We start from the raw sequence: 24,665 nt of genomic DNA, 5'->3' as shown, positions 1-24,665 counted from the left end.
ACTAGCCTTGGCATAATGAAGAGATGTGTTCTAAGTCCTGTATTTGAAACATACAAGTTGTGTGATGTGAGCAAACCTCTTAACATCTTAGGACCCTAGGCAACTCCATGGTAAATGAATATTTCTCTCATACTTAATAACTAATTATTGTATTGGGGCCATGGTTTTTTTCCCATTCTCTACTTCCTCGTCCAGAAACCAACCAGTGTGGAAAATCTCTCTTAGAGATTTATCCTGGCTAAGATCTGGTCAGACAGTAAAAGAAATTCTAAATATGACCTAATGGATATATTCCTGCTCATTGTATCTGTTCAGACAGGTCTTAGGAAAATGTTGATTCTCCCTATTATCAAGACAGGTGGTATGGAAATTGATGTCTCTTTGACCAAGATTTGAGTGATCTAAGTAACATACCCCAAGATAGCCCACCTCCCATTTGGTTAACCAGAGTTGAGTAGGCACCCTTTGGGAACACCTCTTCTTTGAAAGGCATGACCCCACTGCCATTAGAGGTCATTGATCTAAGAGAGATGGCCAAATGACCATCCTTTTATTAATAACCTGCTGGCTTTATTAATAAAACTATTAAATTACCCAGAAACTGTCTCAAACTTTTTAAACATCGCAACTTTCTAGCTCTATAAGTTGCAGATTAAAAAGTTGCTAACCCTGTACATACCCTTTGACCGAGCAATACCACTTTTGGGTCTTTTTCCCAAAGAGATCATGGAAAGGGGAGAGGGACCCACATTTCTAGCTCTATAAATTGCAGATTAAAAAGTTGCTAACCCTGTGCATACCCTTTGACCCAGCAATACCACTTTTGGGTCTTTTTCCCAAAGAGATCATGGAAAGGGGAGAGGGACCCACATGTACAAAAATATTTATAGCTGCTCTTTACATGGTGGCAAGGAATTGGAAGTTATGGGGATGCCCATCAATTGGGGAATGGCTGGACAAGTTGTGGTATATGAATGTAATGGAATACTATTGTGCTGTAAGAAACAATGAGCAGAAGGAGTTCAGAGAAACCTGGAGGGTCTTGCATGGGCTGATGATGAGTGAGATGAGCAGAACCAGAAGAACATTGTACACAGTATCATCAACATTGAGTGTTGATCTACTGTGATGGACTATATTCTTCTCACCAGTGCAATGATACAGAAGAGTTCCAGGGAACCCATGATAGAAGAGGATCTCCAAAGCCAGGAAAAAAAAAATAACTGTGGAGTATAGATGCTTAATGAACCATACTATTTCTTTTGTTTTTGGTGCTGTTGTTTTTCTATTTTGAGGTTTTTCATCATTGCTCTGATTTTTCTTTTTTTTTCTTTTTTTTTTTTTAGTGAGGCAATTGGGGTTAAGTGACTTGCCCAGGGTCACACAGCTAGTAAGTGTTAAGTGTCTGAGGCTGGATTTGAACTCAGGTACTCCTGACTCCAGGGCCGGTGCTCTATCCACTGCGCCACCTAGCTGCCCCTGATTTTTCTTTTATAACATGACATGCAGAAATATGTTTAATGTTATTATGTATGTATATATATATACATATATATATATATATAACCTATATCAGATTACCTGCTGTCTAGGGGAGGGGGGAGGAAGGGGAGGGAGGGAGAAAAATCTGAAATTAGAAAGCTTATATAAACAAAAGTTGAGAACTATCTTTACATGTAAGAGGAAAAAAATAAAATACTTTATAAAAAAAAACTTGCTAACCCAGGGCAGCTAGGTGGCACAATGGATAGAGCACTGGCCCTGGAGTCAGGAGGACCTGAGGTCAAATCCAGCCTCAGACACTTGATACTTACTAGCTATGTGACACTGGGCAAGTCACTTAACCCCAATTGCCTCACCAAAAAAAAAAAAAAGTTGCTAATCAGGTCAGCTAGGTGGTGCAGTGGATAGATCACCAGCCCTGGATTCAGGAGGACCTGAGTTCAAATCCAACCTCAGACACTTAACTAGCTGTGTGAACTTGGGCAAGTCACTTAACCCTCATTGCCTACCTACATACACACACAATTTTTTTTCTAAGTTGCTAACCTGTGTAAGTGGAGGGAATTTCCACTCTGGGAATTCCTTACTCTGAGTAAATCAGAGGTCTTGTCTTTTTTTTTTAAAAATATTTTTAATGGCATTATAATTCCATTGGATGGCTATACTATACTCTGCTACAGTGTCATATTCTTTTTTTATCATCACATCAAAGTTGATTTAATAACAATACCTTTACAGAGATATAGATCTCAAGAGTTAAAAGTATTATCCTCCCTCATATGAACTCATGCAGTTTAACATCATTGAACAACCCTTTTCTCCCCCTTGTTTACCTCTTTATATTTCTCTAGAGTCTTGTATTTGGAGATCAAATTTTCTGTTCATTTCTGGTCTTTTTCTCAGGAAGCCTTGTAAGTCCCCTAGTTCATTGAATGTCCATCTTTTCCTCTGAAAGAGAATGATCAGTTTTGCTGGGTAGTTGATCCTGGGTTGTAATCCAAGCTCCTTTGCCTTCCTGTATATCATATTCCAAGCCCTGCAATCCTTTAATGTTGAAGCTGCCAGGTCCTGTGCAATCCTGACTGTGGTTCCATGATATTTAAATGGTTTCTTTCTGAGTGCTTGGAGTATTTTCTCCTTCACCTGATAATTCTGGAGTTTGGCTACTATATTCCTTGAAGTGTTCCTTTTGGGGTCTCTTTCAAAAGGTGTTTGGTGGATTCTTTCAATAATGATTTTATCCTCTGATACTACAATTTCAGGGCAGTTCTCCATAATAATTTCCTGAAATATGGTGTCTAGACTCTTTTCTTGATCATGGCTTTCAGATAGTCCAATAATTCTCAGATTATCTCTCCTGGACCTATTTTCAAAGTCAGTCAGTTGTTTTTCCAATGAGGTATTTCACATTTTCTTCTATTTTTTCAGTCTTTTGATTCTGCTCATCAGATTCTTGTTGTGTCATGGAGTTATCTGCTCAATTTTAATTTTTAAGGTCTTATTTTCTACAGTAAGCTGTTGAACTTCTTTTTCTTTGGCTAATTTTTTCTCTCATTTGGCCAATTGTATTTTTTAAGGAACTGTTTTCCTCAGTCATTTTTTGTGCTTCTTTTTTGCAGTGTAACTCTCATTTCTCTTATTTCTTTTTCCATTTTTTCTTCTACCTCTCTTATTTGATTTTAAAAGCCTTTTTGAGCTCTTCAAAGATGGCTTTTTGGTCTTGAGACAAGATCATCTTCCCTCTCGAGTCTTCACTTGTGGGTGTTTTGACTAACTCATCTGCATTTGAGTTTTGGTCTTCCCTTTCACCATAGAAGTTGTCGATAGTAAGGGTCCTTTTTTGTTTCTTGCTTATGTTGTAGGCTATTTCTAAACCTATCAAGTTGAAGTCTGCTCCTGGGGCACAGGGTTCATGGTTGCAAGCTTCTTACTGCTCTCAGTGGCCCCACTCTCAGCTGTGTCGAGTTGCAACAGTGTTGAGTTGCCACTGAGCCGAGCTTTGCTAAGGTGATCTGCCAGCTGAGACGAGTGTTGCTAAGCCACACTGAGCCGAGCTTTCCTGAGGTGAGCTGCCCTCCCCTTTTACCCCAGGTGAGACAGACCTTTTCTGAAGTCTTCTAAATTATCTCACATAGCAGGATTTTGTCTCTCTTTTTGTAGGTTCTGTAGTTCCAGAATCTATTTAGAGGCTTGATTTAATGTTGTTTTTGGTTTTTTTGCAGGCAATGGGGGTTAAGTGACTTGCCCAGGGTCACACAGCTAATAAGTGTCAAGTGTCTGAGGCCGGATTTGAACTCAGGTACTCCTGAATCCAGGGCCGGTGCTTTAACCACTGCACCATCTAGCTGCCCCTGATTTAATGTTGTTTTTGAGGGAAATATGGGAAAGCTCAGGAACTTCCTAGCTTCTCTCTGCCATCTTGGCTCCTGTCATATTCTTTTGATAAGAAATGGGATAGGAGCTCAGAGATTGGAATAATCAACATGGATGATATGAAATATTTGGGGTTTGAAGCTATGGAAATTATTAGGCTTCTAAGAATCTGGTTTACAGAACTTTTCAGGAATATTTTCAACTTCAGAAAATTCATAATTTCATCAAGGTGGATCCTTTCCTCAACAATACTGGTCCCTCCCTGGGCTTATGAGATATATGGTTATTGTGATCATCATGAGTTGCTATGGTTAAAAAAAAGTCCTTATGATAATAGTTAAGGTGATCCCTCACCTGTCACCAGACTCTTTCTAGCTTGATAGGGCCTATCAGAAATGTCATTTCACTAGCATGACTTTCATAACATTAAAACAGAACTCTATGAAGTGTGGGGAACCAGGAGAATGCTGTGCACAGTGACAGTAGCATTGTGTGGGGATCAGCTGTGACAGACTTAGCTCTTCTCAGCCATGCACTGATCTGGGACACTTCTAAGGAACTCATGATGGGAGATGTTCTCCATATCCAGAGGAAAGAACTGTGGATTCTGAGTGCAGATTGAGCCCTACTGTTTCTACTTTTGTTTTTGTTTTTTCTTTTTTGATGTTTTTGCCTTTTGTTCCAATTCTTCTTTCACAATATGCAGAATATGTTTGATGTGATTGTACGTATATAACGTATATTGGATTGCTTTCTGTCTTGGGGAACAGGGAGGGAGAAAACTCTTGTGAAAACAGATGTTGAAAACTATCTTTACATGTATCTGGAAAATAATAAAATACTTTTAAGATTAAAATAGAACTCTAAGTCATACTTCATACCTCCCACTCTCCCCTTCCCCAGGCCCCCAAAACACTCCAGATGAAATCTGGCAAAATTTTTGGCTGCTATCTCACACTGCTGACTCATATTGAGCTTTCTGTCCATTAAAACCTCCAGATCTTTTTCAGGCCAACTCCTTTCTAACCATACCTCCCCCATCTTGCACTTGTAAGGTTGATATGTTGGACTCAAGTAACATTTATTCCTATTGAATTTCACCTAATTAGTTTCAACCCTCTGCTCTAGCCTGTCAAGATATTTTTGAATCCTGATTCTATAATTCATTGTGTTACTTTTCCCTCCCACTTTTGTGTTCTCTGCAAATTTGATGAGCATGCTATGTATGGCTTTACCCATGTCATTGATAAAAATGTTAAACAGCCCAGGACCAAACTCAGAATTCTTCCTTGTTGCCAATGAACAATTAACAACAACTCTTTGAGTTTAGCCATCCAATGCATTCTGAATCCATGTCTTTCCATTTTCTCCATAACAATGGTATGAGATACTTTATCAAAGGCTTTGCTAAAATCTAGGTGAGTTAGTTTTATAACATTCCCTTTATCTACTCAATAAGTGGTCCTGTCAAGGAAATTAGGCTAATAAAGCATAATCTGCTTCTGCTTCTTCTTTTTTTTTTTTGTGGGGCAATGAAGGTTAAGTGACTTGCCCAGGATCACACAGCTAGTATGTGCCAAGTGTCTGAGGCCAGATTTGACCTCAGGTCTTCCTGAATCCAGGGAAAGTGCTTTATCCACTACACCATCTAGCTGCCCCCTATAATCTGCTCTTGAAGAAGCCATGCTGACTTTTTATAAGCATCTTTTCCCTTTGTTGATGGTTCTCCAACAATCATCTCTATAATGATCCATTCTATAATTTTCCAAGGACGTGAAGTTAAGCTCACTTCAGATTGTCTTCCTGCCTTTTTTGAAAATTGAGACATCTGCCCTTCTCCAATTTCATTGTTCCTTTCCCATTTTCCATGATATTTCAAATATTACTGACAGTGATATTTCAAGGCAGTTCATTTGAGCCAAGTAACTTAAATTCATCAAGGCCAAACAGGTCCTCTTTCTCCTTATTTATCTTGGGTCTGCTGTGAATGACTTAGTTATTTTCAGCAATACAATGATCCAAGACAACTCTGAAGGACTTATGAAAAATGCAACCCATCTCCAGAAAAAGAACTGATGGTATCTGAATACAGATTGAAGCATAATTTTTTTTAGTTCCTTTTCCTAAAGTTTTTTTTGTCTGTTCTCTTTCACAACCTGACTAATGTGGAAATGTTTTGAATGACTACACATGTATAATTTATATTGAATTGCTTGAGTTCTTAAGGGGGGGTTGGAGAAGGAGGGAGGAAGAGAATTTGTAATACAAAGTTTTTAAAATCAATGTTAAAATGTTTGTTTGTTTGTTTTGTTTTGCAGGGCAATGGGGGTTAAGTGACTTGCCCAGGGTCACACAGCTAGTAAGTGTCAAGTGTCTGAGGCAGGATTTGAACCCAGGTCCTCCTGAATCCAGGGCTGGTGCTTTATCCACTGCATCACCTAGCTGCCCCCAAACTTATTTATCTTGAGTATCAAATCCCTGTTTGTAATTTTTGTTCTGTCATTTCCTAGAAGAAACAGAAGCATATTAATAATCAAGGAGACCAGTCTTTTCCTCAAGGCCATATTCAAATTAAACTCCCAGATTCCAGAATAGGGCTTGAAAGATTTGCTTTGTATTTAGAAGTTAGCCCAGGGCAGCTAGGTGGTGCAGTGGATAGAGCACCAGCCCTGGAGTCAGGAGGACCTGAGTTCAAATCTGACCTCAGACACTTGACACTTACTAGCTCTGTGACCCTGGGCAAGTCACTTAACTCTCAGTGCCCCACAAAAAAAAAAAAAAAAGAGGAAGAAGTTAGACCAAAAATTTAGACACCAGATACTTATTTCAATTTATCAATGATTCATTCAATTCAATTTCAATTTATCAAACACTTATTAAACACCTACTATATGCTGGGGAAACATAAATTAAACATTACTTGCCTTCAAGAGACATATTCTACTTAGGGGCAACAACATGTTTACAGAGAAATAAAATGTATAAAAAAAGTACATACAACATAACTTTAGGGGTGGTGAGTACTAACAGCTGATGGAATTAAGAAAAGTTCCTTAAAGAAGGTAGCATTTGAGTTGACCCTCAAAGAGAGCTGTGATGATGCATAATTGAAGTGCCTAAGGGAAACTTTGGAGCACGCACAGAAATTCTGTAACTGATTCCTGTCTGCTTGTCATGTAATAGACAGCAGCCTCTCTGGATGGCTACCCTTGCAGAACTCTGCCCGGGGATGCCTTTATAAATTCTCAGTCAACTTCAGCCCTTTCTGCATGGACCTCCACTCTCTTAGGTTGATTCCTTTGCTGATAGTGTCCAATTAGAGACCTTGGGCCTCCTCCCTCAGAGAGGGATATGTAGCTCTGGATATTCTGCCTTGGTGTTTGTTCTTTTGTTGTAAAGGAGTAAATTAATCTGGGAATTCTGATTTTGTGAGTTTCAGGAAATCAAGCCTCCAGGAGTCCAGAGTTAAACCATGTTGGGTTTTGCTGCCAGCCCCACATTGATGCTGGGAGGAGAATAAACCTTTGGGACCCAGGCCAGCAGAACCTCAGAACTTATCTTTCAGTCATGAACTTGGAGGGACCAATGCTATGTAGAAACTATGTTAACTAAGTTTGAGTCTACTCTATCTAGAGACTGAGGAAGGCCTTGAGGGGAAATATTTGTATTTGCTATATCTTCAAAGTAAATAATTCTTTGTAAAAGTTCATTGATGTTAAATGGTTAAATATAACTTAGGTGCTAGTCACCAATGGCTAACACTGGAAAAATTTTACCCATGATGGGGGAAGGAGCCAATAATATTAGAGAAGAGACACCTCAATCCTTCAGGGATACCCCATGGCCTCTGAAGGGAATATGTAGCCAGCTTCATTCTGGGAGAGAATGAGGTCTAAGAGGACACTCACTACATAGAAATGGGGAATAGCCTATGCAAAGTCATGGAAGTAGAAACTAGAATAACATGAACAGGAACAGCAAATAGGCTGATTTGGCTGGAAAGCAGAACATACCAGGGAAAGTAATGAAAAATCAGTCTGAAAGATAGATGGAAACAGTGGAACAAGAGTCATAATTTTTGTCTGTATTGGTACTCCCTCCATTGACAGTGCTCACAGTTCCTGTTGTTGTTGTCGTCTATGAAAAATCCACCAGTCTTTGGCTAACATTACAGTGAAAAAATCTCTCTGAGCCTTGCTGGACTCGTCGTCAGGTAACAGCAGTTCAGCCTGTCCCCAAACCCATCTTTGAAGCCTGTCCAGCCTGTACTCTGATAATATCACCTCTGAGAGGGCAAGGTCACCTTCACACAAAGCTGAGGCATCAAAGCAGAACTCTAGGAGAGCAGTGAAATCAAAGCAAGTGACAAACCATATTTTAAAGATCTTTTCAAATGGTCATTGAGGAAGAAATAAGTTTTATTGATTCCTCACTATTTCACTTAACCATTACCACCCAGGGAAACTTACCTTGTAAAAAAGAATAGCAGGTAAGCAAGAAGAATGGCTTGGAAGGTCAGAAGGAGGGAGCTGCTGTGCTGAGACAGGAGTGGAGCCCAACCCCACAGTCACCCTGACACAGATCCAGTCCCAGGAAGGCCTCACCAGAGAAGCAGACCCCCAGAGCCTCTGAATCAGCTGAAACTCCAGTGTTGTCTGGAACTAAGCTCACAGTCTGGTGAGAGGGTTGAGCCCTGGGCAGCGGGGAGATTACAGTGGTCTATGCTGGTGCTGAGGCAGAACTTGGGTTTTTCACCCCTGCTGGGAACCAGGAGGTAGGTTTAAGTAGCAGTGGCCCAGGTGGGAGAGGGGCACAGGCTCATTGGAGCTGACAACCACAACACACAAAGCTGGTTGGTTAGCAAGTTGGTCTGGAGTCATTAGGACCAGGAAATAGGCCAGGCGAGTGAAGAACCTGATCATCCTTAAATCATACCACCTGGGACTTCTTAAACTTGGGATACTGCAGCCTGGAAACAGTGCCCCACTTTAAGGAGATAAAAGTCTAGTAAAAGAAAGGAAAAATGAACAGAGAAAGGTGAGGACCATAGGAAGTTTCTTCAGTAACAAGGAAGACCAAGGGGCACCCTCAGAGGAAGATGTCAACATCAGGGCCCCTATAGCTAAAGCTTCCAAGAAAAATATTACTTGGTCTCAGGCCATAGAGGTTCTCAAAAAGGACTTTGAAGATAAAGTTAGAGAGGTAGAGGAAAAAATGGAAAGAGAAATGAGGGTGATGCAGGAAAGACATGAGAAAAAATTCAACAGCTTGAAAAGTCAAATTGGCCAAATGGAAAAGGAGATACAAAAGTTCTCTGATGAAAATAATTGCCTAAGGATTAGGATTGAACAAATGGAAGCTAGTGACTTTATGAGAAACCAATACAAAATAAAGCAAATCCAAATGAACAAAAAAATAGAGGGCAATGTGAAATATCTTCTGGGAAAAATTGCTGACCTGGAAAATAGGTCCAGGAGAGATAATCTGAAAATTATTGGTCTACCTGAAAACCATGATCAAGGAAAGAGCTTAGACATCATCTTCCAAGATATTCTCAGGGAAAATTGCCCTGATATTCTAGAAGTAGAAGGTAAAATAGAAATTGAAATAGTTCAACGATCACCTCCAGAAAGAGATACCAAAAGGAAAACTCCTAGGAATATTATAGTCAAATTCCAGAGCTCTCAGCTCAAGGATAAAATATTGCAAGTTGCCAAAAAGAAAGAATTCAAGTACTGTGGAGTCCCAGTCAGGATAGTACAAGATCTAGCAGCTTCTACATTAAAGGACCAAAGGACATGGAATATATTCCAGAGGGCAAAGGAATTGGGATTACAACCAAGAATCAACTACCCAATAAAACTGACCATAATCTTTCAGAGGAAAAATGGGACTTTAATGAAAAGGAGGACTTCCAGGTATTCGTGATGAAAAGACCTGAACTGAATGGCAAATTTGACTTTCAAATACAAGACCCTAGAGAACCATAAAAAATTGGAGTTAGGGGACATACCTGTAGTCATGCAGTGGGTGACTGTCTTGTGTCTGAGGCCGGATGCCCCTGGGTCCAGGGGTGTCACCTAGCTGCCCCATGATGACATCTTTAGGGTTAAATTGAGGGGTGAGGGGAATGCATTGAGGGAGGTGAAGGGCAAAGGTGAAATCCTACATGAAAGAAATAGGAAAAAGCTTATGGAGTGGAGCAGGGCAGTAAATGAATTTTACATTCATCAGAAAAGCCTCAAAGACCTTAAACTCATCAGAGTTGCCTCAAGGAGGGATTAACACACACACACCCAACTGGGTGGAGTAATCTATTTAATCTGGGCAGTAAATGAGTCTAACACTCATCAGAATTGGCTCAAAGACCTCAATCTCATCAGAATTGGCTCAAGGAGGGAATAACATACACACTCAATTGGGTGGAATAATCTTCTCTAACCCTGCAGGAAAATAGGAGGGGAAGGGGATAAAGAGAGAGGGGCAGGGCAGCTAGGTGGCACAGTGGATAGAGCACTGGCCCTGGAGTCAGGAGTACCTGAGTTCAAATCTGGCCTCAGAGGATTGACACTTACTAGCTGTGTGACCCTGGGCAAGTCACTTAACCCCAACTGCCTCACCAAAAAAAAAAAAAAAAGAGAGAGAGAGGGGCAAAAGAAAGAAGGACAGATTAGGAGAGGCGACAGACAGAAGCAAATCTCTTTTGAAGAGGGATAGGATGAAAAAAGATGGATAATAGAATAAATATCATGGGGAAGGGAATAGGATGGAAGGGAAAAAGTTAACAATAGTAATCATGAAAAAGAGAAAAGGGGGAAAAATTGTACAAAAAAATACTTATAGCAAAAGGTAAGTAAAACCAGTGGACACAATGTCAACATATGAATGCATAGGCTACATTACACACCCATAATCCATCACTTCCCCAACTCATCTCATCCCTGGGACCAAATTAATCATTACAATTATATGACTTGGCTGGGGATAGCTAGGTGGTGCAGTGGATAAAGCACCGGCCCTGGATTCAGGAGTACCTGAGTTCCAATCCTGCCTCAGACACTCAACACTTACTAGCTGTGTGACCCTAGGCAAGTCACTTAACCCCAATTGCCTCACTAAAAAAAAAAAAAACAATTACATGACTTGGCTTCTTTTGATTTCCTAGGTCTACTTATTTCACTCTGTATTACACATTTTCTCAGGTTTCTCTGAATTCCTCATAATTGTTGTTTCTTATAGTAGAGTAATATTCTATAACATTAATATATCACAATTAGTTCAACCATTCCTCAATCAATGGTCACCCACTTTGTTTCCAGTTTTTTGCTACCACAAAAACCCTGCTATGAATATTTTGGTATAGATGAGACCTTTCTTTCCATAATTCTCCTTCAGGCATATGCTAAGCAGTGAGATTTCTTGGGTGAAAGGGGGAAAATTTTAACTTATTTTTTTTCATAGATGCAGTCAGTGAGATAGCAGGAGGATTAGTAGGAGACTTCAAGGCTGCCATGAAACTGTGAAAATGGATACTTTAATTTGCCTGAGTTCTCCAATTATTCAGGTAACCAGAACTGTATGAGGACTGACTTCACTGGCTAACAAACCAACAATCCTTGTCGAGATCTAGAGCGAACCTAGCTGGACATTCAGGGGAAAAAATGTTGCAAATAATGAATAAAAAATATGAATGTTGCAAAATTACAAAGAATAAATCAAGCTTAAAAGAAGACATATGAGAAGACATTCCCACCCCACTCCTTTTCAGATGTGGGGATCCATGGGTGTGGCACATTTTTGTATATTTTCAGACTTTTTTGAGGTAATAAACAGTTTTAGCAATTTTTCTTCCTTTTCTTTTTCTTTAAAAAGATTATTATTTAGGATGGCTCTCTAGGAGGGGATAATGGAGCAAATTTTAGTGATATAAAAAACAAAAGATAGCAATAAACATTAACTTTAAAAATAGAAAAGCACTCAATGTTCAAAGTAGTACAAAGAAGTTGTTTATTTCCTCCTAACAAAAGAAGTGCTTATAAACACAAAAGACTCCTAAGATTACATTGATATGGTAACCTATGACTCCCATTATACTTTCCCAGGAGTGGATACTTAAAACATGCAAATATGAGACACTTTGTGGGATTACTGAATAGCCATTTCATCTTTAACTCAAGGCTGCAAGACCCCAAAGTTCTGTAAAGCTTGTTCTTCTAGGAGCTGTCATCTTCTCCAAGAAGGGGATGGTCACAGAAAACTTCCTGCTACCAATCAGCTCAGATTGAGCAATACCAAATCTCCTGAAAAGTCTATCCCTCAGGATTGCTATTAAATCACCTACACTCGGGGAAAAAATGAAGAGTAAAAGAAGCAGGTAGGTCCAAAGTTCCAGACTCCAAGTTGTCTAGGCTATATATTGTCATGTGTGAGCAGTCACCATAGTAGGAGGCAAAAAAAGGGGTTAACAGAAAAACCTAAGACCTGAACTCTAATTTATATCTGAGCTCCAAGAGGGGGCTATAACTTACAGACCCCAACTCTGAAAGGGATTAATGTATAACTTAAAACTTAGCAAACAAGTCAGGGCCTAGGTTCTTGTTACCCACATTAATCAGCACTCATAACAAGAATATAAAGAGGCAGGTCATAGAGACCTTAATTATAACAATGATACATGGACAGGGTATAGAAATTCTAATTGATAAATGAAAATATTTTGAAACTAGGTATGGGAATGAAAAGGTGACATGCGTAGAAAAGGCCAAATTTGTCCCCAGATTCACCTTATGACACGCAAATCCTAAAAACACACCTCCACAAAAAAAGGTACCTGCCTCAGGGGTTGGCTTAGGACCCCAGGAACTCCAAATTAGGATAGGCCCTCCCCTGTACCTCCCTAAGGTGGAGATTATTATAATGAGATTGATAATCAATTTATCCATACTATAAATATAACTGTAAGATACCACAATAACAGCAACTACAAAACATTTTCCCCATAAACCTAGAACATACTTTCCTGCAAATACACACAGCATCTATTCATAGGAAGAGAAGGCACAAGTGAATAGTACAAAATTGTGAGGCAGATATGTAGGGAACACATGTGGCTAAGGCAAGTGCTACCTCTGGGCCTTGATGTCCTTTCTCTCCTCATTGAGTCCTCATATTGTTCCTTGATAAGCCCAAACTCTCTGTTGAATGGGTTTCTCAACTGGGTTTCCAGGGTGCAATCCCCTCCACCACTCAGCCCTTGATAGCTATGGTTAGTTCTCTCTTGGGTCCATATTTAGCTCTCTTCTTTGCTGCCAGAGGCCCCATTCCTTAAAGCTTCTTCTTGAGGCTGTAGAGTTTAACTAACTTGCTTTTTAAAGATGAACCTGGTGACCAGTTGTTAGTCAAATGAGCTGTCCTTTTATTTCTATCAGGGAAGAGCGTCACACATTTCAGAAAGGAGTAGCAGGTGTTTAAAAATGAAACGACTTGTTAATATATGGAATCTTCCCTTTGTCTCTTACGATTACAATCCTCTTTATATTTAGTTTAATACCTCTATATTAGGCTTATTTTCAAGATAAGGTTCCCCCCCCCACATACATACATATATACACACACATATTTCCACATGAATGCAAGATGCATCTAGAAACTAATAATCTAGTTAAAATACATGTTACAATGAGCCTATTTGCATATAAAACACCAAGAGACAGTATGGCATATTGGGCTAGATATACTGTTGTTGTTGTTGTTTGGTTTGGTTTTGGGGTTTTTTTTGCAGGGCAATGAGGGTTAAGTGACTTGCCCAGGGTCACATAGCTAGTGTCAAGTGTTTGAACCCAGATTTGAACTCCCAAGAGCTGTTGCAAGGGAAGGGGTTTTTGGGGTTTTTTTTAATGTTTTTTGTTTTTGTTTTTGTTTTTGTTTTAGTGAGGCAATTGGGGTTAAGTGACTTGTCCAGGGTCACACAGCTAATAAGTGTTAAGTGTCTGAGGCCGGATTTGAACTCAGGTCCTCCTGACTCCAGGGCCGGTGCTCTATCCACTGCGCCACCTAGCTGCCCCAGGGAAGGGGTTTTTGTAAGCCTTAAAATGCTACCTAGAAGTGAGTACTATTATTATTAATTTGGGGCAGGGCAATAAGGGTTAAGTGACTAAAGTGTCAAGTGTCTGAGGTGAAATTTGAACTCAGGTCTTCCTGAATCCAGGGCTGATGTTTTATCTACTGCGCCACCTAGCCACCCCCTGTGAGGACTATTATTGATAATAAATGGAAAAACTGTGGTTCATTACCTACCATTCCGAGAACTTTTAGGTGCAGCAAAAAGGCTTTATGGTTGCTAACTGAGAGTAACAATAAAATAAACATTGTGCGATGATGAACACAAGATAAGATTCAAAACACTTTTAGGACCATTTGAAAGCTATCTCTGATGAACAAGCAATAAATTAAGAAATACACTTATCAATTTCTGTGCCGATCAAGATTAGTGCAGATAGATTTAGACCCAGAGGGTTGGGAGGGAAGGAAGATCTTTGGGTGAGATTGGCCCACCCTTCCAAGCTGGCACCAGCAGAAGGAGGAGCCTGAGCCAAGAAGTCTGAGTTCCCAGCCCTCTCAGCTTTCCTTCTCTCCAGTGTTACCATTCCCTGACCCTGACATACTTCCTTTTTATAAGCATGTGCAGCATATTACATTGGACTGTACAAGCTCAAGGAATTTTGTTTATTTATTTTTTTAAAGGCAAACATTCATTAACTCCTTAATCATAAAGGACATTATTTTTATTCATCAAACAAACTTAAGGAACTAAAACTTCACAAACTTTTTTTTTCAAATTTATAACCAAACTTTACTTTAGAGGTATAAACTTTGCAAAGGACTCCTTTTAATTAAACCCTTCCCTGACCCCTAAAATACAAAACAACCTTTTTCAGCCTTCTATCTTCTTGGCTAAAAAAGCTTCTTTCTGCTAGACTCTGCTCCCCTAGTCGTGCTCTTTACCCTGAAAAGCTGCTGGCAGAGTTTAAAAGCCGATAACCAGAAGGGCATCTTCTTTTGAATGTTAATTTTTTTGTTTCCTTGCCACATTAACCAGACGTCACGGTGCATGTTCCTGCAGGCCAAGTCATGAAGACAGTGGACTGAGGAGACTGAGGACAACAGAGTAGAGACAGAGGAAAGAAACAAAGATAGTGGCAGAGAGAAAGGGAGAGAGGGAGAAAGAGACTGCTGGGGTGGGGGGACAGGAGGGGGGACGGAGAGGGAGAGGGAGAAGGATGAGGGAGAAGGATGAGAGAGAGGGAGAGGGAGACAGAGAATATATTTTCTGGCACGTTTCTTTTTCCCTCCAGAAAATCTAGTAGTTAATATGATGTCTCATTCAGATGAAGAATTCTAATGTACAGGGGTTTGTAAGTTTCACTTATATGTCTATTTACACTTTTGTCTTCAAATTATTTTTGCCATAATGAAGTTTCTAGGTTTCCTAGAAATCTGATGCCTCGGATATGTTGAACCCTGTTCTACCAGTACTAATCCCAATTAGGGAATGGGGCAGCTGATAAGAGTGCTAGGTCTAGAATCAGGAAGACCTGAGTTCAAATATGGCCTCAGACACTTACTATCTGTGTGACTCTGGGCAACTCACTTCACCCTTTTTGTCTCAGTTTCCTCATCTGTGAAACAAACTGGAGAATGGAATGGCAAACCACTTCAGTATCTCTGCCAAGAAAACCCCAAATGGGGTCAGGGAGAGTGGGGCACAACTGAAACAACTGAACAATGACAAAATTAGGGCACGGAGCCTTCTCTAGTCAGACCCCACCTGGAGCATCTGAACATCACATTTTAGAAAAGATGTTGGCAAGTTGGCACTTTCAGAGGACTTCAAGAACAAAAAAATTAATATAAAAACATTTCCTTGCTATGGTGCACTCTGAACTCTCTAATGGCTCATAGTGGACTTTAAATAATATGACTCTCTTCTGGCTAACATTCCACCTCTAGTACTTGTTCCAGCAAACTCTTTGGCTATAGTTATTAAATTATTGGCTTCCTATTTGGAATGGCCAGCTAGGGCCTCTGAAGCTCTGCCTCTAGTGGCTAGGACATTCTGGGGATGACTACAGTACAGAAGGGAGTGGGTGTCAGGAATACAAAACAGTGGGGTGACTCAGGCAGTACCAAAGGAGAACTTTCCTCATAGAGGGGTGTTCCTGATGAAATGCCATTCTAAATATACTACATCATTAGGCCAAGGCAATTTCAGCCTCCCTAGTGAAAGTGAAATCTTTTGGTTTGACAAAATACATATTTATTAAGCTTGTCTCTGCATTTACCTTGGTTGATACAGACACACAAAGCATTGTACCCACTCTCCAAAAAAGACTAAAGCAAATCTCATTGAAGGCTTCCTCACTGTGTGTATTTACTTGGCATCAGGATCTAGGAGCAAATTTGTCCCTGAACTTCTTTTCATCAGCCTTCCCACCATGAAGAAAGGAGCAGGGGAGCCACTGTACTTGTTGATAAATGCCTCAGAATACAGGGATAGGGAATAATAAAGGTAATGGCTAACATTTATATAGTACTTACAATAAGTGCTTTATGATTATTATTATCTCCTTTGACCCTCACAACAACCCTTCATTTTACAAACGAGGAAACTAATGCAAACACAAGTTAAGTGATTTGTCCAAAGTCACACAACTACTAAGTGTCTAGTTCTGGGGTCTTCCTGACTCCAGTCCAGTGCTCTGTATCCACTGGACCACCTAGCTGTGCCCAGTGGAGTGGAATGATTTACCTTACCTGCCTTTGTACTTTTGAAGGCTGACAACCAAGCAAGTTTCACTCAAACAGGATTCTTCAAAACCCCTGGAGGAAATGATACCCAGAAGTTCTGTTGGAGTGTTGATCAAATTCAAAAGATGCATCAAGTGGCTATTCTGTGCAAAGTAGTGTTAGGTCCTGGGGGATACAGACAAAAACAGTCCCTGCCTAACATGCAGACAGATTAAATAAATGCAAATTATATGCCAAGCAATACAAAGTAATTTCAAGAGTGAGACACATCTAACAAGTGAGGGGATCAGGAAAGGCAGGGGGTGGCACCTCAAGGGGAAACTTGGAAGCTAGGGAAACTGAGGAAGGAGCTAGAATGTTGTGTATGGAGAACCACAAGTGGATCTATTAGACTGAAATGAAGAGCACAGAAAGGGAGGTAGTCTGGAATAAGAAGAACGAGCTGGGTGAAAATCAGATGATAGGAGGGCTTCAGAAGTGTTTTATGAGGGGCAGGTAGGTGGCGCAGTGGATAAAGCACCAGCCCTGAATACAGAAGGACCTGGGTTTAAATCCGACCTCAGATACTTGATACTTACTAGCTGTGTGATCCTGGGCAAGTGACTTAACCCTCACTGCCCCGTGAGTGGGATGGGAAGTACACCCACTGACCCCTGTAATAGAGACTAGAGGAGAAAGGAGGCCAAAGCACTGATTTTATTTCTTTCGAAAGAAAGGTGTACCACACTCACTGGGACAACCAGGAGGTGTGACACACCGGGATTAGGAAACCAAGCAGTTTTTATACTCTTTACAGACATCTAATTTGAGCAAAATGCGGTAATTGGGTTCAGCAATAAATCATTCTCCTGGAATGTTCAGCGATAAGTCTCTCTCCTGGAATGTTCAGCCATAGATTATTTTGCAAAATTTTCTGTTTCTGCAACAATGTATCATGTCTACATAATGTCTCGGTGCAGACTCTATGAAGTAATTTTTAAGTTGATATGCCTATATTTAGAAAGGGGGATAGTAGCTTCCCATTATTGCCTCTCTCTAGAGAAAAAACAGAGAGAGAGAAATAGGAGGCTCTAAGGGGCTTTAAGACTTTGAGATCAGATCACTAAGCCTAAGGGGGGGGGGCACTTTCCATCTCAGTGGAGGGTCATATCCCTATTTCTCTGTCACCTGCAAAAAAAAAAAAAAGTGTTTTGTGACAGTCCTCTGGCATAAGGGAGTCCCTCCAGGGAAGTCCTCAGGTTTGTTTTCTGCAACTGGGCTCATTGGTGCCCCAACTACCAACAGGCTAAGTCCTAGTCTGGAGACTAACTAGGCTTACGTTCAAAAGAAGGCCTGTGGTCCAAACAGACACATAAAGAAAGTTAGAATGCTCAGAATAACAGGTAAAGCAATGGCAGGCAGTTCAACGCAAAACTTTATTGGCAAGCAATGAGGAAGAGGAGGAAAGGGAAAGGGAGGAGATTGTCTAACTCACATAAGGGCAGTACTGTGTTGGAAAGCACAGAGACACAGGTAGGTCCTGGAAAGTAGGACTCTCCTGAAAGTAGGATTTTTTTTTTAAGTGAGGCAATTGGGTTAAGTGACTTGCCCAGGGTCACACAGCTAGTAAGTGTTAAGTGTCTGAGGCCGGATTTGAACTCAGGTCCTCCTGACTCCAGGGCCGGTGCTCTATCCACTGCGCCACCTAGCTGCCCCAAGTGGGATTTTTTTAATCATAAAAATATTTTTTTTATTTTCCAGTTACATGTTAAGATAGTTTTCAACATTTGCTTTTAAAAGATTTCTAGTTCCGATTCTTTCTCTTGTAACAAGATTAATGCAGAAATAGGATTAATGTTATTATGTGTATATATATGTGTGTGTGTATATATATATATATCTATATGTATATGTATAGAGATATATAGATATAACCTATATCAGATTACCTGCTGTCTAGGGGAGGGGGGAGGGAGGGGTAGGAGGGAGAAAAATATGAAATTGTAAAGCATGTATAAACAAAAGTTGAGAACTATCTTTACATGTAATGGAAAAAATAAAATACCTCATACAATTCTCAAAAAAAAAAAAAGATTTCTAGTTCCAAATTTTTCTCCTTCCCTCCCCTCCTCCCCCTTCCCCAAGACAGAAAGCAATTTGATATATATGTACAATCACATTAAGCATATTTCTGCATTAGTCATGTTGTGAAAGAAGAATCAGAACAAAAGGGGAAAACCTCAAAACAAAAACAAAAAACAGAAACAGCATGGTTCAATCTGCATCCAGATTACATAGTTCTTTTTTCTGGACGTGAAGAGCATTTTCCATCATGAGTTCTTTGCAATTCTCTTGGATCACTGTATTGCTGAGAAGAGTTGTCTAAAGTGGGATCTTTATACCATCTTTTTGGTGGCCCCCTAGAGCTGGCTGCTTTACATTGTCAAGGTTAGAGATTCGCAGAGGATTCTTGGGGTACACAAGTATAGGGAGAAAAACAAGTTATTTTTGGATACACAGCTACACTCATCTTAAAAAATATCATTGCTGGTATTTTTTTCCCCCATTCATGGATTCTATAAGCTACAGCTTCCTTTAAGGAGAGACCGTCAAGGTGGTCTCAAGATCATCAGGTCTAATCTTATAACAAGATGCCAGGCTGGAAATTTTGTATTTTATCCTGGAGACAATATCGAACCAGTCAAGATTTTTTTTAGCAGGAAAGTGACAAGGTCATCCCTTTGTTTTAGGAATATCAGTCTGGCAATAGCATAGAAGACTGAAGAGAGGAACTGGAAACAGGGAGATGAATAATTAGGGTTTTGAAACAGTTTCTGTACAGCTCATCTGGGTCCTCTTGTGATGAGAACAGCTTATCTTCAAAGAAAAGAATTCTGTTTTTTAAAGGTCTATACACAGGATAAAAGCATATACTTTTCCTTGGTGTGGGTGGGAAGCAGGATGATGTCATCTGCTTCTTCTAGGAAGATCCCAAACTATGCTACTACTTTTTTTTGTGAGGTCCACAGATAAACCATCCTGCTACCTTATTTCTGTAACTGAAATGACTCACCATCATCCCACTTTTTTCTCCTCTTAGTTCAAACATTTCAGCTTTGCAAAGTAAAAATAAATGACTCATTTCCATTGTTTGCAGCTTCAAGCAATTATGTCTTTCTTGGCTTTCCTAGTGTAATTTTAGTAGCTAAAGGGAAAGTTATAAGAATTTCTTAAGTGGAAAGGATATCTAACAAACATTTACTTGTTGAGTGTCCAATAGATGGAAGGCAGTACATATTGTTGCACATTTTACTCCAATAATTTTCAAACCAGGAATTTCAATTATTTCTCTCATCAGTATTTAACTTTGTTTCTTCGTCCTCTACTTCCCCTCCTTGGAAACCGACCTTTAAAATATATCCTTTACATGACACTTGACAAAGTAAAGGTACCTGGTTCTCTTCTTTTCTCTTTGGCTACTCCTCTTTCTCCTTCATTGGTTCACCATCCTCCTCCAATCTACTAAGTGTGTCTATTCACCAAGACCTCAACCAAAGCCCTCTTTCCCCTTTTTACACACTCTCACAAAGATCTCATCTACTTCCAAGAGTTCAACTATTACCTCTATGCAGATGACTCCTAAATATATATTTCTACCCATAAGCTCTCATAGATCTTGCCCCATACCTCTAATTGCGCAATGGACATTTTCTACCTGGAACCTTTGTCTGCACCTTAAATTTTAAAAGTCTCAAAATGAAGTCAACGTATTCCTCCCTAAACCTATCCGTCTTTCAAACTTCCCTATTTCTCTAAATAGTGTCTCTACCCCCCTTTTCACCTAGACTCAAAGCATTGAATCAGTCATCAATTCTTCCTTCTCTTTTGGCCCCCATATCCAATAAGTTGTCTACCAATTCTGCCTCTGCGATATTTTTCCTATCCAGATGCTTCCTCCATTTCCATCGCCACTTAGGTTGATAAGCTTAGTGTCACCCTCCACTCTGTACTCTCACACTCGTATCCAATCATTTCCCAAGTCTCATTTATTCTGCCTTTTCCAGCCATCCTTTTCTGTCCACTCACAAGAAGACAGGTCCCCGACACCCCTCATTTGGATTTTGCAATAGCTTTATAAATGATTTTCCCGCCTCCAATCCCTCCCCTCTCCAATCTGTCCTCCAGCAGAGGAGTATATTGCCAAATTGTTATTCATAGAGTACAGGTCTGACCACACCATTCTCTTGGTGCCTCTCTATTGCCTCTAGGATAAAATATACACTCCTCTTTCTGGCATTTAAAATCCTTTAAAGAATGGCTGGACTCCAAGGGTTGTCATTAATGGTTTGATGTCAGTGTGGAGAGAGGCCTCCAATAGAGCACTCTGGCAACTCCAGAGTGTTTGACTCTGGGTCATTTAACATTTATTTTGAATTAAGGCATAGATGACATACCTATCAGAATTGCAGATGGACATAAAACTGGCCAGACAGTCTAATCCTTTTTTTCCATATGAAAGTGGGTCAAACACTTGAAGACAGTGATTACCCTACCTACCACACTCCCAGTCTTCTCTTCTTCAGCCTAAAGAATCCCTTCAAACTGTATATGGCACACTCTCCTGCTCCTTCATCATCTTGACTGCACTGCACTCTTTTTGGGGGGGGGGCGGGTGAGGCAATTGGGGTTAAGTGACTTGCCCAGGGTCACACAGCTAGTAAGTGTCAAGTGTCTAAGGCCGGATTTTGAACTCAGGTCCTCCTGAATCCAGGGCCAGTGCTCTATCCACTGTGCCATCTAGCTGCCCCTCCACTGTACTCTTCTGAAAGAGTTTCAGATTATCTATGTCTTTCCTAAAATGTGGTGCCCACAATTGAATGGTGTGATCCAATAGTCCAGACAGGGAAGAATAAGTGGGACTATTCACTCCCTCATTCTGAAAGCTATGCCCTTTTTTGTGTGTGTGTGTGGCAATGAGGGTTAAGTGACTTGCCCAGGTTCACACAGCTAGTAAGTGTCAAGCGTCTGAGGTCGGATTTTTTTTTTTAATTCAGGTCCTCCTAAATCCAGGGCCAGTGCTTTATCCACTGAGCCACCTAGCTGCCCCTTATGACTCTCTTAATGCATCTGACAACAGTATTATTTTTTTTTGTTTTTAATCACATCCTTATTATTTTTTGAATAGAATTTTATTTTCCAAAATATATGTATTAATTATTAACTATAGAACTGAGATTTAATTCCAGTTGTGCCAACTACTGCATGGGTGACTTTGGGCCTATGCCTCAGTTTTCCCATTTGTAAAATAAGGGAACTAGGCTATATTACTTCTAAGGTCCCTTGAAGCAGCTTTAAGCTTTAATCCTCTGATAATGAACTTAATATTTGTCCTTGTTGAATTCCATTTTTATCTGCATGGTCCATTGTTGTAAACTATTGAGATCACATTGGGCACTTATGTCATCTAATGATAGGTTTGTATCATTTTGCAACAAGCATGTCTTATCTTTGAACTTATTTTTTTAAATGTTAAACGGTATTATAAATCTTCCTCCAGAATGACCATGACCCATTTAATGACTCAGAGTGGGAGTCTGTCAAATGCTTTACAGAAACTGAAGTACCCTATGAGAAGTGATATGGTGTCAAGTAAAGAGCACAGGACTTCTATGGGTAAGATGTATTCTTAACCAACAAGAGATAGAGGAGATTACAAAAGACAAGACAGATAACTTTGATTACTTGAAACTGAAAAACTTCTGAAAAAACAACATTAAGCATCTAGGATAAAAAGGGAAGAGGTCCAATGGGAAAAATTTTTTGTAACAAAATTTCTCTGATAAGTGTTTGGTAGCCAAGATATCTAAGCAACTAACACATATACATCAGACTAACAGCTATTTCTCAAAAGATAAAATAAAAAGATGTGAACAAACAGTTCTCAAAAGAACTACAAAATATTCACAACCACATGAAAAATGTTCCAAATCACTAATAATGAGAAAAATGCATATCAAAATAACCCTGAGGTTTCACCTCACACCCTACAAATTGGAAAAAAATGTCAGAAACGTCAGAAATGGGGAGATGTGAAATGGAACAAGCATTTTAGAAAGTAATGTGGAATTATCAAAATTAAGTGACTAAAATATTGAACCAGAAACTTCATTGCTGAGATTATACTCCCCCAAAATAATCAATTTTAAAAAGCCCCCATATATACTCCAAAATATTTATAATAGCACTTTTTGTGACAGTTAAGAATTGGAAACCAAGTAAATGAACATCAGTTGGATAATGGCTAAAAACTTTGTGCTACATGAATACAATGGAATATTACTGTGCTGGAAGAACTTATGTGTGCAATGAATACAGAGAAGCATGGAATGATCAGTATGAACAGATGCAGAAGGAAGTAAGTGGAGCCAAGAAAACAATATACACAGTAACTATAACAATGTAAATGAAAAGAACAATACACCAACAACATAAAATAAATAAATGTCATAAAATTATAAATATCAAGTGAGACATATGAGAAGACACCTCCGACCTACCCCTTCACAGAGGTGAGAGGTCCACGGGTGTTTCACACTGTACATTTTTTTTTTTAGAATTTTAAAATGTATTAATCAGTTGTGCTTCTTTCAAATTCTAGTTAAAATCCCACCTTCTAGAAGAAGCCTTTCCAGTTCTCCCTTAAATCTAGTGCCTTCCCTCTGTTGATCATCTTGCAGCTTAACCTGTATGTACTTTGTTTGTATTTAGCTGTTATGTCCACTCGTTTCACCCATTAGACTTGTGGATCCTCAAGCGCTGGGCCTGTCTTCTGCCTTTCTTTGCTCAGCATAGTACCTGGCGTATAGTTGGTGCTTAATACTTAGCTGATTAACCTTGGCCAAGTCACTTCACCGTCTAGATTTCAGTTCTCTTTTCTGAGTAGATAGGGCTTAATGTGTGCAAGAATTATTAAGGTTCTCTGTGTTTTCTTGCTTAATTAAGGTATTCTTTATTCCTACAAGGGTAGGGAGTCAGCCTTCATAGACAGCAAAAGGCATCTTAGTATACATTCAGTCAGTCAGTCAACAAGCCTTAACTACCAAAGTACTCTTTTGTGCTGGATCCAGGGAACAATAGATAAATTACAAAGTTAGGGAGTAAATAAGGGTAGTATCAAGCTGGGTCCCGGTTGTGCTTGGAGCATTAAGGGAGGAAAGTAACACATTAACAGGATAATTGGTTCTGCAAGCTGAGCAGGTGCTTTTTTCATTGTTCTGCTCAGAGAAGGAAATTTCCCATAGTTCTTAGGGGCAGCAATAAATAACCTTCCCATAGCCCTTTGCAGGAATGCCAAGGTCTAGATCTAGAAGCAAACACACATAGGAAATCCTAGAAAACGGATTTCACAGCTGTCTAAGGGTCCTTTATTAAGCGGGGGGAGGGGCGGGTGGCCGGAGCTGGAACTTGGCCTCAAGATTTCCCTTGGGGAAATTTGGGCCAGCTGGCGAAAAAAGCTCTGTCCCAAACTGCCTAAGCCCCATCCCGTCACTGGGTACCAGCTGGGAAGAGGAGCCCCAGGAAGAGCATCTCCTCTCCTCCCCTCCCCCGCGGCGCTAGGGGGCAGGGCCTACCGGAGACGGCGGCCCCGCGGAAGTCGGTTCTCGGGATGGTGACGTCACCGCCCTCCCCCGCCTTTCGATGATTCCCGTCAGACTCTGCGGCACATCGGTTCCCACCTTTTCCCTCCGCCGCCCCCCGCGCCCCCTCCCCCCGCCCGCGCCAGCCCCCCCCCCCTCCTGATTCCTTTCCCACAGTGCACTACGCTAGCGGCGGTGGTTCCGCGCCCCCCGCGCCCCCTGCTTCTGCCTCTCGCCCCAAAATGGCGGACACAATGAGCCGGAGCCGCGCCGGCTTGCCCTGAGGAGCCCGTGAGAAGAAGCCTCGCGGCCCAGGCCGAGGGACGACGACGACGACGAGGAAGGAGTCGAAGAGGGGGACAGCGA

The sequence above is a fragment of the Dromiciops gliroides genome, chromosome 1, assembly GCF_019393635.1.
Source record: "Dromiciops gliroides isolate mDroGli1 chromosome 1, mDroGli1.pri, whole genome shotgun sequence".
Lineage (NCBI taxonomy): Eukaryota > Metazoa > Chordata > Mammalia > Microbiotheria > Microbiotheriidae > Dromiciops > Dromiciops gliroides.
Note: the sequence above shows the minus strand (reverse complement) of the source record.